Below are 19,210 nucleotides of genomic sequence, written 5' to 3' on the forward strand. Positions count from 1 at the left end.
GACTCATCTTACTGTCTATGATTTGAACCTTTCCTGTGACACTAGTTATAGATTCCGATACTTCACTTCAGGTTTACTGTATCCCTCTGACATTCTTATTGACGATGAACACAGAAATTGCATCAGAATTCAATACAAAAAATCACAATTCCGACTCAAGTACAAGAAGACTGGCTCTTCTTACTGTCTACGATTTGAACCTTTCCTGTGAGACCGGTTTTAGATTCTGATGCTTCACTTCAGGATTACTGTATCCCTTGGACCTTCTTATTGACGACGAAACACAGAAATTGCATCGGAATTAGATACAAAAGGCACAATGCCGACTTAAGGACAAGAAAACTGACTCTTCTTACTGTCTATGTTGTGAACCACTCCTGTGACATTAGTTATAGTATCCGGTGCTTAACTTCAGGTTTACTGTATCCCACTGACCTTATTGACGATGACACACAGAAATTGCATGGGAATTCAATACAAAAGACACAATGCCGACTTAAGTACAAGAAAACCGACTCTTCTTACTGTCTATGTTCTGAACCATTCCTGTGACGCTAGTTATAGATTCCGCTGCTTCACTTCAGGTTGAATGTATCCCTCTGACCTTCTTAATGACGATGAAACACAGAAATTGCATCGGATTTCAATACAAAAGGCACAATGTCGACTTAGGTACAAGAAAACTGACTCTTCTTTCTGTCTGTGTTTTGAACCATTCCTGTGACACTAGTTATAGATTCCGATGCTTCACTTCAGGTTTACTGTATCCCTCTGACCTTCTTATTGACAATGAAACACAGAAATTCCATTGGAATTAAATACAAAAATCACAATGCCTACTTAAGTACAAGAAAACAGACTCATCTTACTGTCTATGTTTTGAACCATTCCTGTGACACTAGTTATAGATTCCGATGCTTCACTTCAGGTTTACTGTATCCCTCTGACCTTCATATTGACGATGAAACACAGAAATTTCCTCGGAATTAAATACAAAAGGCACAATGCCGACTTAAGTACAAGAAAACTGACTCATCTTACTGTCTATGCTTTGAACCATTCCTGTGACACTAGCTATAGATTCCGATGCTCCACATCAGTTTTACTGTCTCCCTCTGACCTTCTTGTTGACGATGAAACACAGAAATTTCATCGGAATTAAATACAAAAGGCACAATGCCGACTTAAGTACAAGAAAACTGACTCTTCTTACTGTCTTTGTTTTGAACCATTCCTGTGACACTAGTTATAGATTCCGATGCTTCACTTCAGGTTTACTGTATCCCTCTGACCTTCTTATTGACGATGAAACACAGAGATTGCATCGGAAATTAAATACAAAAGGCACAATGCCGACTTAAGTACAAGAAAACTCACTCTTCTTACTGTCTTTGTTTTGGACCATTCCTGTGACACTAGTTATAGATTCCGATGCTTCACTTCCGGTTTACTGTATCCCTCTGACATTCTTATTGAAGATGAACACAGAAATTGCATCGGAATTCAATACAAAAAATCACAATTCCGACACAAGTACAAGAAGACTGGCTCTTCTTACTGTCTACGTTTTGAACCTTTCCTGTGAGACCGGTTTAGATTCCGATGCTTCACTTCAGGATTACTGTATCCCTTGGACCTTCTTATTGACGACGAAACACAGAAATTGCATCGGAATTAATTACAAAAGGCACAATGCCGAATTAAGAATATGAAAACTGACTCTTCTTACTGTCTATGTTGTGAACCACTCCTGTGACACTAGTTATAGTATCCGGTGCTTAACTCAGGTTTACTGTATCCCTCTCACCTTCTTATTGACGATGAGACACAGAAATTGCATCGGAATTAATTACAAAAGCACAATGCCGACTTAAGGACAAGAAAACTGACTCTTCTTACAGTCTATGTTTTGAAACACTCCTGTGACACTAGTTATAGATTCCGATCCTTCACTTCAGGTTTACTGTATCCCTCGGACCTTCTTATTGACGATAAAACACAGAAAATGCATCGGATTTACATAGAAAAGGCACAATGCCGACTTAAGTACAAGAAAACTGACTCTTCTTACTGTCTATGTTGTGAACCATTCCTCTGACACTAGTTATAGATTCCGATGTTTCACTTCAGGTTTACTGTATCCCTGTGACCTTCTTATTGACGATGAAACACAGAAATTGCATCGGAATTCAATACAAATGGCACAATGCCGACTTAAGTACAAGGCACCTGACTCTGCTTACTGTCATTGCTTAGAACCATTCCTGTGACACTAGTTATAGATTCCAATGTTTCACTTCATGTTTACTGTATCCCTCTGACCTTCTTATTGACGATGAAACACAGAAAATGCATCGGATTTAAATAGAAAAGGCACAATGCCGACTTAAGTACAAGAAAACTGACTCTTCTTACTGTCTATGTTTTCAACCATTCCTCTGACACTAGTTATAGATTCCGATGTTTCAACTTCAGGTTTACTGTATCCCTCTGACCTTCTTATTGACGATGAAACACAGAAATTGCATCGGAATTAAATACAAAAGGCACAATGCCGACTTAAGTACAAGAAAATTGACTCATCTTACTGTCTTTGTTTGAACCATTCCTGTGACACTAGTAATAGATTCCGATGCTTCACTTCAGGTTTACTGTATCCCTCTGACCTTCTTATTGACGATGAAACACAGAAATTGCCTCAGAATTAAATACAAAAGGCACAATGCCGACTTAGGTACAAGAAAACTGACTCTTCTTACCGTCTATGTTTTGAACCATTCCTGTGACACTAGTTATAGATTCCGATGCTTCACTTCAGGTATACTGTGTCTCTCTGACCTTCTTATTGACGATGAAACACAGAGATTGCATCGGAAATTAAATACAAAAGGCACAATACCGACTTAATTACAAGAAACTGACTCTTCTTACCTGTCTATTATTTGAATCTTTCCTGTGACACTAGTTATAGATTCCGATACTTCACTTCAGGTTTACTGTATCCCTCTGACATTCTTATTGACGATGAACACAGAAATTGCATCGGAATTAAATACAAAAAGGCACGATGCCGACTTAAGTACAAGAAAACTGACTCTTCTTACTGTCTATGCTTTGAACCATTCCTGTGACACTAGTTATAGATTCCGATGCTTCACTTCAGGTATACTGTATCCCTCTGACCTTCTTATTGATGATGAAACACAGACCATTGCATCGGAATTCAATACAAAAAATCACAATTCCGACTCAAGTACAAGAAGACTGGCTCTTCTTACTGTCTACGTTTTGAACCTTTCCTGTGAGACCGGTATTAGATTCCGATGCTTCACTTCAGGATTACTGAATCCCTTGGACCTTCTTATTGACGACGAAACACAGAAATTGCATCGGAATTAAATACAAATGGCACAATGCCGAGTTAAGAACAAGAAAACTGACTCTTCTTACTGTCTATGTTGTGAACAACTCCTGTGACACTAGTAATAGTATCCGGTGCTTAACTTCAGGTTTACTGTATCCCCCTGACCTTCTTATTGACGATGAGACACAGAAATTGCATCGGAATGAAACACAAAAGGCACAATGCCGACTTAAGAACAAGAAAACTGACTCTTCTTACAGTCTATGTTTTGAACCACTCCTGTGACACTAGTTATAGATTCCGATCCTTCACTTCAGGTTTACTTTATCCCTCTGAACTTCTTATTGACGATGAAACACAGATAATGCATCGGAATTAAATAGAAAAGGCACAATGCCGACTTAAGTACAAGGAAACTGACTCTTCTTACTGCCTATGTTTTGAACCATTCCTCTGACACTAGTTATAGATTCCGATGTTTCACTTCAGGTTTACTGTATCCCTCTGACCTTCTTATTGACGATGAAACACAGAAATTGCATCGGAATTCAATACAAATGGCACAATGCCGACTTAAGTACAAGACACCTGACTCTTCTTACTGTCAATGCTTTGAACCATTCCTGTGACACTAGTTATAGATTCCAATGTTTCACTTCAGGTTTACTGTATCCCTCTGACCTTCTTATTGACGATGAAACACAGAAATTGCATCGGAATTAAATAAAAAAGGCACAATGCCGACTTAAGTACAAGAAAACTGACTCTTCTTACTGTCTATGTTTTGAAACATTCCTGTGACACTAGTTATAGATTTCGATGTTTAACTTCAGGTTTACTGTATCACTCTGACCTTCTTATTGACGATGACACACAGAAATTGCATGGGAATTCAATACAAAAGGCACAATGCCGACTTAGGTACAAGAAAACTGACTCTTCTTACTGTCTATGTTTTGAACCATTCCTGTGACACTAGTTATAGATTCCGATGCTTCACTTCAGGTTTACTGTATCCCTCTGACCTTCTTATTGACAACAAAACACAGAAATTGCATCGGAATTAAATACAAAAATCACAATGCCTACTTAAGTACAAGAAAACAGACTCATCTTACTGTCTATGTTTTGAACCGCTCCTGTGACACTAGTTATAGATTCCGATGCTTCACTTCAGGTTTACTGTATCCCTCTGACCTTCATATTGACGATGAAACACAGAAATCGCCTCAGAATTAAATACAAAAGGCACAATGCCGACATAAGTACAAGAAAACTGACTGTTCATACTGTCTATGATTTGAACCTTTCCTGTGACACTAGTTATAGATTCCGATACTTCACTTCAGGTTTACTGTATCCCTCTGACATTCTTATTGACGATGAACACAGAAATTGCATCGGAATTCAATACAAAAAATCACAATTCCGACTCAAGTACAAGAAGACTGGCTCTTCTTACTGTCTACGTTTTGAACCTTTCCTGTGAGACCGGTTTTAGATTCCGATGCTTCACTTCAGGATTACTGTATCCCTTGGACCTTCTTATTGACGACGAAACACAGAAATTGCATCGGAATTAAATACAAAAGGCACAATGCCGACATGAGAACAAGAAAACTGACTCTTCTTACTGTCTATGTTGTGAACCACTCCTGTGACACTAGTTATAGATTCCGATGCTTCACTTCAGGTTTACTGTATCCCTCTGACCTTCTTATTGACGATGAGACACAGAAATTGCATCGGAATTAAATACAAAAGGCACAATGCCGACTTAAGTACAAGAAAACAGACTCTTTTTACTGTCTATGTTTTGAACCATTCCTGTGACACTAGTCATAGATTCCGATGCTTCACATCATTTTTACTGTATCCCTCTGACCTTCTTATTGACGATGAAACACAGAAATTTCATCGGAATTAAATACAAAAGGCACAATGCCGACTTAAGTACAGGAAAACTGACCCTTCTTACTGTCTTTGCTTTGAACCATTCCTGTGACACTAGTAATAGATTCCGATGCTTCACGTCAGGTTTACGGTATCCCTATGACCTTCTTATTGACGATGAAACACAGAAATTGCCTCAGAATTAGATAAAAAGGCACAATGCCGACTTAAGCATAAGAAAACTGACTCTTCTTACTGTCTACGTTTGAACCATTCCTGTGACACTAGTTATAGATTCCGATGCTTCCCTTCAGGTTTACTGTATCCCTCTGACCTTCTCATTGACGATGAAACACAGAGATTGCACCGGAAATTAAATACAAGAGGCACAATGCCGACTTAAGTACAAGAAAACTGACTCTTATTACAGTCTATGATTTGAACCTTTCCTGTGACACTAGTTATAGATTCCGATACTTCACTTCAGGTTTACTGTATCCCTCTGACCTTCTTATTGACGATGAGACACAGAAATTCCATCGGAATTAAATACAAAAGGCACAATGCCGACTTAAGAACAAGAAAACTGACTCTTCTTACAGTCTATGTTTGAACCATTCCTGTGACACTAGTTATAGATTCCGATGCTTCACTTCAGGTTTACGGTATCCCTCTGACCTTCTTATTGACGATGAAACACAGAAATTGCCTCAGAATTAAATAAAAAGGCACAATGCCGACTTAAGCATAAGAAAACTGACTCTTCTTACTGTCTACGTTTTGAACCATTCCTGTGACACTAGTTATAGATTCCGATGCTTCCCTTCAGGTTTACTGTATCCCTCTGACCTTCTTATTGACGATGAAACACAGAGATTGCATCGGAAATTAAAAACAAGAGGCACAATGCCGACTTAAGTACAAGAAAACTGACTCTTATTACAGTCTATGATTTGAACCTTTCCTGTGACACTAGTTATAGATTCCGATACTTCACTTCAGGTTTACTGTATCCCTCTGACCTTCTTATTGACGATGAGACACAGAAATTGCATCGGAATTAAATACAAAAGGCACTATGCCGACTTAAGGACAAGAAAACTGACTCTTCTTACAGTCTATGTTTGAACCATTCCTGTGACACTAGTTATACATTCCGATCCTTCACTTCAGGTTTACTGTATCCCTCTGACCTTCTCATTGACGATGAAACACAGAAATTGCATCGGAATTAAATAGAAAAGGCACAATGCCGACTTAAGTACAAGAACACTGACTCTTCTTAATGTCTATGTTTGAACCATTCCTGTGACACTAGTAATTGATTCCGATGTTTCACTTCAGGTTTACTGTATCCCTCTGACCTTCTTATTGACGATGAAACACAGAAATTGCATCGGAAATCAATACAAAAGGCACAATGCCGACTTAAGTACAAGACACCTGACTCTTCTTACTGTCAATGCTTTGAACCATTCCTGTGACACTAGTTATAGATTACCATGCTTCACTTCAGGTTTACTGTATCCCTCTGACCTTCATATTGACGATGAAACACAGAAATCGCCTCAGAATTAAATCCAAATGCACAATGCCGACTTAAGCAAAAGAAAACTGACTCTTCTTACTGTCTACGATTTGAACCATTCCTGTGACACCAGTTATAGATTCCGATGCTTCACTTCAGGTTTACTGTATCCCTCTGACCTTCTTATTGACGAAGAAACACAGAGATTGCATCGGAAATGAAGTACAAAAGGCACAATGCCTACTTAAGTACAAGAAAACTGACTCATCTTACTGTCTATGATTTGAACCTTTCCTGTGACACTAGTTATAGATTCCGATACTTCACTTCAGGTTTACTGTATCCCTCTGACATTCTTATTGACGATGAACACAGAAATTGCATCAGAATTCAATACAAAAAATCACAATTCCGACTCAAGTACAAGAAGACTGGCTCTTCTTACTGTCTACGATTTGAACCTTTCCTGTGAGACCGGTTTTAGATTCTGATGCTTCACTTCAGGATTACTGTATCCCTTGGACCTTCTTATTGACGACGAAACACAGAAATTGCATCGGAATTAGATACAAAAGGCACAATGCCGACTTAAGGACAAGAAAACTGACTCTTCTTACTGTCTATGTTGTGAACCACTCCTGTGACATTAGTTATAGTATCCGGTGCTTAACTTCAGGTTTACTGTATCCCACTGACCTTATTGACGATGACACACAGAAATTGCATGGGAATTCAATACAAAAGACACAATGCCGACTTAAGTACAAGAAAACCGACTCTTCTTACTGTCTATGTTCTGAACCATTCCTGTGACGCTAGTTATAGATTCCGCTGCTTCACTTCAGGTTGAATGTATCCCTCTGACCTTCTTAATGACGATGAAACACAGAAATTGCATCGGATTTCAATACAAAAGGCACAATGTCGACTTAGGTACAAGAAAACTGACTCTTCTTTCTGTCTGTGTTTTGAACCATTCCTGTGACACTAGTTATAGATTCCGATGCTTCACTTCAGGTTTACTGTATCCCTCTGACCTTCTTATTGACAATGAAACACAGAAATTCCATTGGAATTAAATACAAAAATCACAATGCCTACTTAAGTACAAGAAAACAGACTCATCTTACTGTCTATGTTTTGAACCATTCCTGTGACACTAGTTATAGATTCCGATGCTTCACTTCAGGTTTACTGTATCCCTCTGACCTTCATATTGACGATGAAACACAGAAATTTCCTCGGAATTAAATACAAAAGGCACAATGCCGACTTAAGTACAAGAAAACTGACTCATCTTACTGTCTATGTTTTGAACCATTCCTGTGACACTAGCTATAGATTCCGATGCTCCACATCAGTTTTACTGTCTCCCTCTGACCTTCTTGTTGACGATGAAACACAGAAATTTCATCGGAATTAAATACAAAAGGCACAATGCCGACTTAAGTACAAGAAAACTGACTCTTCTTACTGTCTTTGTTTTGAACCATTCCTGTGACACTAGTTATAGATTCCGATGCTTCACTTCAGGTTTACTGTATCCCTCTGACCTTCTTATTGACGATGAAACACAGAGATTGCATCGGAAATTAAATACAAAAGGCACAATGCCGACTTAAGTACAAGAAAACTCACTCTTCTTACTGTCTTTGTTTTGGACCATTCCTGTGACACTAGTTATAGATTCCGATGCTTCACTTCCGGTTTACTGTATCCCTCTGACATTCTTATTGAAGATGAACACAGAAATTGCATCGGAATTCAATACAAAAAATCACAATTCCGACACAAGTACAAGAAGACTGGCTCTTCTTACTGTCTACGTTTTGAACCTTTCCTGTGAGACCGGTTTAGATTCCGATGCTTCACTTCAGGATTACTGTATCCCTTGGACCTTCTTATTGACGACGAAACACAGAAATTGCATCGGAATTAATTACAAAAGGTACAATGCCGAATTAAGAATAAGAAAACTGACTCTTCTTACTGTCTATGTTGTGAACCACTCCTGTGACACTAGTTATAGTATCCGGTGCTTAACTTCAGGTTTACTGTATCCCTCTCACCTTCTTATTGACGATGAGACACAGAAATTGCATCGGAATTAATTACAAAAGCACAATGCCGACTTAAGGACTAGAAAACTGACTCTTCTTACAGTCTATGTTTTGAAACACTCCTGTGACACTAGTTATAGATTCCGATCCTTCACTTCAGGTTTACTGTATCCCTCGGACCTTCTTATTGACGATAAAACACAGAAAATGCATCGGATTTACATAGAAAAGGCACAATGCCGACTTAAGTACAAGAAAACTGACTCTTCTTACTGTCTATGTTGTGAACCATTCCTCTGACACTAGTTATAGATTCCGATGTTTCACTTCAGGTTTACTGTATCCCTGTGACCTTCTTATTGACGATGAAACACAGAAATTGCATCGGAATTCAATACAAATGGCACAATGCCGACTTAAGTACAAGGCACCTGACTCTGCTTACTGTCATTGCTTAGAACCATTCCTGTGACACTAGTTATAGATTCCAATGTTTCACTTCATGTTTACTGTATCCCTCTGACCTTCTTATTGACGATGAAACACAGAAAATGCATCGGATTTAAATAGAAAAGGCACAATGCCGACTTAAGTACAAGAAAACTGACTCTTCTTACTGTCTATGTTTTCAACCATTCCTCTGACACTAGTTATAGATTCCGATGTTTCACTTCAGGTTTACTGTATCCCTCTGACCTTCTTATTGACGATGAAACACAGAAATTGCATCGGAATTAAATACAAAAGGCACAATGCCGACTTAAGTACAAGAAAATTGACTCATCTTACTGTCTTTGTTTGAACCATTCCTGTGACACTAGTAATAGATTCCGATGCTTCACTTCAGGTTTACTGTATCCCTCTGACCTTCTTATTGACGATGAAACACAGAAATTGCCTCAGAATTAAATACAAAAGGCACAATGCCGACTTAGGTACAAGAAAACTGACTCTTCTTACCGTCTATGTTTTGAACCATTCCTGTGACACTAGTTATAGATTCCGATGCTTCACTTCAGGTATACTGTGTCTCTCTGACCTTCTTATTGACGATGAAACACAGAGATTGCATCGGAAATTAAATACAAAAGGCACAATACCGACTTAATTACAAGAAAACTGACTCTTCTTACTGTCTATTATTTGAATCTTTCCTGTGACACTAGTTATAGATTCCGATACTTCACTTCAGGTTTACTGTATCCCTCTGACATTCTTATTGACGATGAACACAGAAATTGCATCGGAATTAAATACAAAAGGCACGATGCCGACTTAAGTACAAGAAAACTGACTCTTCTTACTGTCTATGCTTTGAACCATTCCTGTGACACTAGTTATAGATTCCGATGCTTCACTTCAGGTATACTGTATCCCTCTGACCTTCTTATTGATGATGAAACACAGACATTGCATCGGAATTCAATACAAAAAATCACAATTCCGACTCAAGTACAAGAAGACTGGCTCTTCTTACTGTCTACGTTTTGAACCTTTCCTGTGAGACCGGTATTAGATTCCGATGCTTCACTTCAGGATTACTGAATCCCTTGGACCTTCTTATTGACGACGAAACACAGAAATTGCATCGGAATTAAATACAAATGGCACAATGCCGAGTTAAGAACAAGAAAACTGACTCTTCTTACTGTCTATGTTGTGAACAACTCCTGTGACACTAGTAATAGTATCCGGTGCTTAACTTCAGGTTTACTGTATCCCCCTGACCTTCTTATTGACGATGAGACACAGAAATTGCATCGGAATGAAACACAAAAGGCACAATGCCGACTTAAGAACAAGAAAACTGACTCTTCTTACAGTCTATGTTTTGAACCACTCCTGTGACACTAGTTATAGATTCCGATCCTTCACTTCAGGTTTACTTTATCCCTCTGAACTTCTTATTGACGATGAAACACAGATAATGCATCGGAATTAAATAGAAAAGGCACAATGCCGACTTAAGTACAAGGAAACTGACTCTTCTTACTGCCTATGTTTTGAACCATTCCTCTGACACTAGTTATAGATTCCGATGTTTCACTTCAGGTTTACTGTATCCCTCTGACCTTCTTATTGACGATGAAACACAGAAATTGCATCGGAATTCAATACAAATGGCACAATGCCGACTTAAGTACAAGACACCTGACTCTTCTTACTGTCAATGCTTTGAACCATTCCTGTGACACTAGTTATAGATTCCAATGTTTCACTTCAGGTTTACTGTATCCCTCTGACCTTCTTATTGACGATGAAACACAGAAATTGCATCGGAATTAAATAAAAAAGGCACAATGCCGACTTAAGTACAAGAAAACTGACTCTTCTTACTGTCTATGTTTTGAAACATTCCTGTGACACTAGTTATAGATTTCGATGTTTAACTTCAGGTTTACTGTATCACTCTGACCTTCTTATTGACGATGACACACAGAAATTGCATGGGAATTCAATACAAAAGGCACAATGCCGACTTAGGTACAAGAAAACTGACTCTTCTTACTGTCTATGTTTTGAACCATTCCTGTGACACTAGTTATAGATTCCGATGCTTCACTTCAGGTTTACTGTATCCCTCTGACCTTCTTATTGACAACAAAACACAGAAATTGCATCGGAATTAAATACAAAAATCACTTGCCTACTTAAGTACAAGAAAACAGACTCATCTTACTGTCTATGTTTTGAACCGCTCCTGTGACACTAGTTATAGATTCCGATGCTTCACTTCAGGTTTACTGTATCCCTCTGACCTTCATATTGACGATGAAACACAGAAATCGCCTCAGAATTAAATACAAAAGGCACAATGCCGACATAAGTACAAGAAAACTGACTGTTCATACTGTCTATGATTTGAACCTTTCCTGTGACACTAGTTATAGATTCCGATACTTCACTTCAGGTTTACTGTATCCCTCTGACATTCTTATTGACGATGAACACAGAAATTGCATCGGAATTCAATACAAAAAATCACAATTCCGACTCAAGTACAAGAAGACTGGCTCTTCTTACTGTCTACGTTTTGAACCTTTCCTGTGAGACCGGTTTTAGATTCCGATGCTTCACTTCAGGATTACTGTATCCCTTGGACCTTCTTATTGACGACGAAACACAGAAATTGCATCGGAATTAAATACAAAAGGCACAATGCCGACATGAGAACAAGAAAACTGACTCTTCTTACTGTCTATGTTGTGAACCACTCCTGTGACACTAGTTATAGATTCCGATGCTTCACTTCAGGTTTACTGTATCCCTCTGACCTTCTTATTGACGATGAGACACAGAAATTGCATCGGAATTAAATACAAAAGGCACAATGCCGACTTAAGTACAAGAAAACAGACTCTTTTTACTGTCTATGTTTTGAACCATTCCTGTGACACTAGTCATAGATTCCGATGCTTCACATCATTTTTACTGTATCCCTCTGACCTTCTTATTGACGATGAAACACAGAAATTTCATCGGAATTAAATACAAAAGGCACAATGCCGACTTAAGTACAGGAAAACTGACCCTTCTTACTGTCTTTGCTTTGAACCATTCCTGTGACACTAGTAATAGATTCCGATGCTTCACGTCAGGTTTACGGTATCCCTATGACCTTCTTATTGACGATGAAACACAGAAATTGCCTCAGAATTAGATAAAAAGGCACAATGCCGACTTAAGCATAAGAAAACTGACTCTTCTTACTGTCTACGTTTGAACCATTCCTGTGACACTAGTTATAGATTCCGATGCTTCCCTTCAGGTTTACTGTATCCCTCTGACCTTCTCATTGACGATGAAACACAGAGATTGCACCGGAAATTAAATACAAGAGGCACAATGCCGACTTAAGTACAAGAAAACTGACTCTTATTACAGTCTATGATTTGAACCTTTCCTGTGACACTAGTTATAGATTCCGATACTTCACTTCAGGTTTACTGTATCCCTCTGACCTTCTTATTGACGATGAGACACAGAAATTCCATCGGAATTAAATACAAAAGGCACAATGCCGACTTAAGAACAAGAAAACTGACTCTTCTTACAGTCTATGTTTGAACCATTCCTGTGACACTAGTTATAGATTCCGATGCTTCACTTCAGGTTTACGGTATCCCTCTGACCTTCTTATTGACGATGAAACACAGAAATTGCCTCAGAATTAAATAAAAAGGCACAATGCCGACTTAAGCATAAGAAAACTGACTCTTCTTACTGTCTACGTTTTGAACCATTCCTGTGACACTAGTTATAGATTCCGATGCTTCCCTTCAGGTTTACTGTATCCCTCTGACCTTCTTATTGACGATGAAACACAGAGATTGCATCGGAAATTAAAAACAAGAGGCACAATGCCGACTTAAGTACAAGAAAACTGACTCTTATTACAGTCTATGATTTGAACCTTTCCTGTGACACTAGTTATAGATTCCGATACTTCACTTCAGGTTTACTGTATCCCTCTGACCTTCTTATTGACGATGAGACACAGAAATTGCATCGGAATTAAATACAAAAGGCACTATGCCGACTTAAGGACAAGAAAACTGACTCTTCTTACAGTCTATGTTTGAACCATTCCTGTGACACTAGTTATACATTCCGATCCTTCACTTCAGGTTTACTGTATCCCTCTGACCTTCTCATTGACGATGAAACACAGAAATTGCATCGGAATTAAATAGAAAAGGCACAATGCCGACTTAAGTACAAGAACACTGACTCTTCTTAATGTCTATGTTTGAACCATTCCTGTGACACTAGTAATTGATTCCGATGTTTCACTTCAGGTTTACTGTATCCCTCTGACCTTCTTATTGACGATGAAACACAGAAATTGCATCGGAAATCAATACAAAAGGCACAATGCCGACTTAAGTACAAGACACCTGACTCTTCTTACTGTCAATGCTTTGAACCATTCCTGTGAATCTAGTTATAGATTCCAATGCTTCACTTCAGGTTTACTGTATCCCTCTGACCTTCTTATTGACGATTAAACACAGAAATTGCATCGGAATTAAATAAAAAAGGCACAATGCCGACTTAAGTACAAGAAAACTGACTCTTCTTACTGTCTATGTTTTGAACCATTCCTGTGACACTAGTTATAGATTTCGATGCTTGACCTCAGGCTTACTGTATCCCTCTGACCTTCTTGTTGACGATGAAACACAGAAATTGCATCGGAATTCAATACGAAAGGCACAATGCCGACGTAAGTACAAAAAACTGATTCTTGTTACTGTCTATGTTTTGAACCATTCCTGTGACACTAGTTATAGAATACGATGCTTCACTTCAGGTTTACAGTATCCCTCTGACCTTCTTATTGACGATGAAACACAGAAATTGCATCGGAATTTAATACAAAAGGCACAATGCCGACTCAAGTTCAAGAGGAGTGGCTCTTCTCACTGTCTATGTTTTTAACCATTCCTGTGACTCTAGTTATAGGTTCCGATGCTTCACTTCAGGTTCACTTTATTACTCGGACCCCATTATTGGCGATGAAACACAGAAAATGCATCGGAATTAAATACAAAAAGGCACAATGCCGACTCAAGTAACAAGAAGGCTGGCTCATCTTACTGTCTATGTTTTAAACCATTCCTGTGACACTAGTTATAGATTCCGATGCTTCACATCAGTTTTACTGTATCCCTCTGACCTTCTTATTGACGATGAAACACAGAAATTTCATCGGAATTAAATACAAAAGGCACAATGCCGACTTAAGTACAAGAAAACTGACTCTTCTTACTGTCTTTGTTTTGAACCATTCCAGTGACACTAGTTGTAGATTCCGATGCTTCACTTCAGGTTTACTGTATCCCTCTGACCTTCTTAATGACGATGAAACACAGAAATTGCCTCAGAATTAAATACAAAAGGCACAATGCCGACTTAAGTGCAAGAAAACTGACTCTTCATACTGTCTATGATTTGAACCTTTCCTGTGACACTAGTTATAGATTGCGATACTTCACTTCAGGTTTACTGTATCCCTCTGACATTCTTATTGACGATGAACACAGAAATTGCATCGGAATTCAATACAAAAAATCACAATTCCGACTGAAGTTTAAGAAGACTGGCTCTTCTTACTGTCTACGTTTTGACCCTTTCATGTGAGACCGGTTTTAGATTCCGATGCTTCACTTCAGGATTACTGTATCCCTTGGACCTTCTTATTGACGACGAAACACTTAAATTGCATCGGAATTAAATACAAAAGGCACAATGCCGACATAAGAACAAGAAAACAGAATCTTCTTACTGTCTATGTTGTCAACCACTCCTGTGACACTAGTTATAGTATCCGGTGCTTAACTTCAGGTTTACTGTATCCCTCTGACCTTCTTATTGACGATGAGACACAGAAATTGCATCGGGATTAGATACAAAAGGCACAATGCCGACTTAAGTACATGAAAACTGACTCTTCTTACTGTCTATGTTTTGAACCATTCCTGTGACACTAGTCATTGATTCCGATGCTTCACATCATTTTTACTGTATCCCTCTGACCTTCTTATTGACGATGAAACACAGAAATTTCATCGGAATTAAATACAAAAGGCACAATGCCGACTTAAGTACAAGAAAACTGACTCTTCTTACTGTCTTTGCTTTGAACCATTCCTGTGACACTAGTAATAGATTCCGATGCTTCACTTCAGGTTTACGGTATCCCTCTGACCTTCTTATTGACGATGAAACACAGAAATTGCCTCAGAATTAAATAAAAAGGCACAATGCCCACTTAAGCATAAGAAAACTGACTCTTCTTACTGTCTACGTTTTGAACCATTCCTGTGACACTAGTTATAGATTCCGATGCTTCACTTCAGGTTTACTGTATCCCTCTGACCTTCTTATTGACGATGAAACACAGAGATTGCATCGGAAATTAATACAAGAGGCACAATGCCGACTTAAGTACAAGAAAACTGACTCTTATTACAGTCTATGATTTGAACCTTTCCTGTGACACTAGTTATAGATTCCGATACTTCACTTCAGGTTTACTGTATCCCTCTGACCTTCTTATTGACGATGAGACACAGAAATAGCATCGGAATTAAATACAAAAGGCACAATGCCGACTTAAGAACTAGAAAACTGACTCTTCTTACAGTCTATGTTTGAACCACTCCTGTGACACTAGTTATAGATTCCGATACTTCACTTCAGGTTTACTGTATCCCTCTGACCTTCTTATTGACGATGAAACACAGAAATTGCATCGGAATTAAATAGAAAAGGCACAATGCCGACTTAAGTACAAGAACACAGACTCTTCTTAATGTCTATGTTTTGAACCATTCCTGTGACACTAGTAATAGATTCCGATGTTTCACTTCAGGTTTTCTGTATCCCTCTGACCTTCTTAATGACGATGAAACACAGAAATTGCATCGGAAATCAATACAAAAGGCACAATGCCGACTCTTCTTACTGTCAATGCTTTGAACCATCCTGTGACACTAGTTATAGATTCCAATGTTTCACTTCAGGTTTACTGTATCCCTCTGACCTTCTTATTGACGATTAAACACAGAAATTGCATCGGAATTAAATAAAAAAGGCACAATGCCGACTTAAGTACAAGAAAACTGACTCTTCTTACTGTCTATGTTTTGAACCATTCCTGTGACACTAGTTATAGATTTCGATGCTTGACTTCAGGTTTACTGTATCCCACTGACCTTCTTGTTGACGATAAAACACAGAAATTGCATCGGAATTCAATACGAAAGGCACAATGCCGACGTAAGTACAAGAAAACTGACTCTTCTTACTGTCTATGTTCTGAACCATTCCTGTGACACTAGTTATAGATTCCGATGCTTCACTTCAGGTTTACTGTATCCCTCTGACCTTCTTATTGACAATGAAACACAGAAATTGCATCGGAATTAAATACAAAAATCCCAATGCCGACTTAAGTACAAGAAAACAGACTCTTCTTACTGTCTATGCTTTGAACCATTCCTGTGACACTAGTCATATATTCCGATGCTTCACTTCAGGATTACTTTATCCCTCTGACCTTCATATTGACGATGAAACACAGTAATTTCATCGGAATTAAATACAAAAGGCACAATGCTAACTTATGTACAAGAAAATTGACTCATCTTACTGTCTATGTTTTGAACCATTCCTGTGACGCGAGTTATAGATTCCGATGCTTCACATCAGTTTTACTGTATCCCTCTGACCTTCTTATTGATGATGAAACACAGAAATTTCGTCGGAATTAAATACAAAAGGCACAATGCCAACTAAAGTACAAGAAAACTGACTCTTCTTACTGTCTTTGTGTTGAACCATTCCTGTGACACTAGTAATAGACTCCGATGCTTCACTTCAGGTTTACTGTATCCCTCTGACCTTCTTATTGACGATGAAACACAGAAATTGCCTCAGAATTAAATACAAAAATCACAAAGCCGACTTAAGTACAAGAAAACTGACTCTTCTTACTGTCTATGCTTTGAACCATTCCTGTGACACTAGCTATAGATTCCGATGCTTCACTTCAGGTTTACTGTATCCCTCTGACCTTCTTATTGACGATGAAACACAGAAATAGCATCGGAATTAAATACAAAAATCACAATGCCGACTTAAGTACACGAAAACTGACTCTTCTTACTGTTTATGTTTTGAACCATTCCTGTGACACTAGTTATATATTCCGATGCTTCACTTCAGGCTTACTGTATCCCTCTGACTTTCTTATTGACGATGAAACACAAAAATTGCATCGGAAATAAATGTAATACTAACAATGCCGACTTAAGTACAAGAAGACCGACTCTTCTTACTGTCTATGATTTGAACCTTCCCTGTGGCACTAGTTATAGATTCCGATACTTCACTTCAGGTTTACTGTATCCCTCTGACATTCTTATTGACGATGAAAGAAAGATATTGCACCGGAATTAAATACAAAAGGCACGATGCCGACTTTAGTACAAGAAAACTGACTCTTCTTACTGTCTATGATTTGAACCATTCCTGTGACACTAGTTATAGATTCCGATGCTTCACTTCAGGTTTAATGTATCCCTCTGACCTTCTTATTGATGATGAAACACAGAAATTGCATCGGAATTCAACAAAAAAATCACAATGCCGACTCAAATACAAGAAGACTCGCTCTTCTTACTGTCTACGTTTTGAACCTTTCCTGTGAGACCGGTTTTAGATTCCGATGCTTTACTTCAGGATTACTGTATCCCTTGGACCTTCTGTTTGACGCCGAAACACAGAAATTGCATCGGAATTAAATACAAAAGGCTCAATGCCGACTTAAGAACAAGAAAACTGACTCTTATTACTGTCTATGATCTGAACCACTCCTGTGACACTAGTTATAGTATCCGGTGCTTCACTTCAAGTTTACTGTATCCCTCTGACCTTCTTATTCACGATGAGACACAGATATTGCATCGGAATTAAATACAAAAGGCACAATGCCGACTTAAGGACAAGAAAACTGACTCTTCTTACAGTCTATGTTTTGAACCACTCCTGTGACACTAGTTATGGATTCCGATCCTTCACTTCAGGTTTACTGTATTCCTCTGACCTTCGTATTGAACATGAAACACAGAAATAGCATCGGAATTAAATACAAAAATCACAATGCCGACTTAAGTACATGAAAACAGACTCTTCTTACTGTCTATGATTTGAACCATTCCTGTGACACTAGTTATACATTCCGATGCTTCACTTCAGGTTTACTGTATCCCTCTGCCCTTCTTATTGACGATGAAACACAGAGATTGCATCGGAAATTAAATACAAAAGGCACAATGCCGACTTAAATACAAGAAAACAGACTCTAATTACAGTCTATGATTTGAACCTTTCCTGTGACACTAGTTATAGATTCCGATACTTCACTTCAGGTTTACTGTATCCCTCTGACCTTCTTATTGACGATGAGACACAGAAATTGCATCGGAATTAAATACAAAAGGCACAATGCCGACTTAATAACAAGAAAACTGACTCTTCTTACAGTCTATGTTTTGAACCATTCCTGTGACACTAGTTATAGATTCCGATCCTTCACTTCAGGTTTACTGTATCCCTCTGACATTCTTATTGACGATGAAACACAGAGATTGCATCGGAATTAAATAGAAAAGGCACAATGACGACTTAAGTACAAGAACACTGACTCTTCTTAATGTCTATGTTTTGAACCATTCCTGTGACACTAGTAATAGATTCCGATGTTTCACTTCAGGTTTACTGTATCCCTCTGACCTTCTTATTGACGATGAAACACAGAAATTGCATCGGAAATCAATACAAAAGGCACAATGCCGA

The sequence above is a fragment of the Schistocerca piceifrons genome, chromosome 9 (assembly GCF_021461385.2).
Source record: "Schistocerca piceifrons isolate TAMUIC-IGC-003096 chromosome 9, iqSchPice1.1, whole genome shotgun sequence".
Taxonomy (NCBI): domain Eukaryota; kingdom Metazoa; phylum Arthropoda; class Insecta; order Orthoptera; family Acrididae; genus Schistocerca; species Schistocerca piceifrons.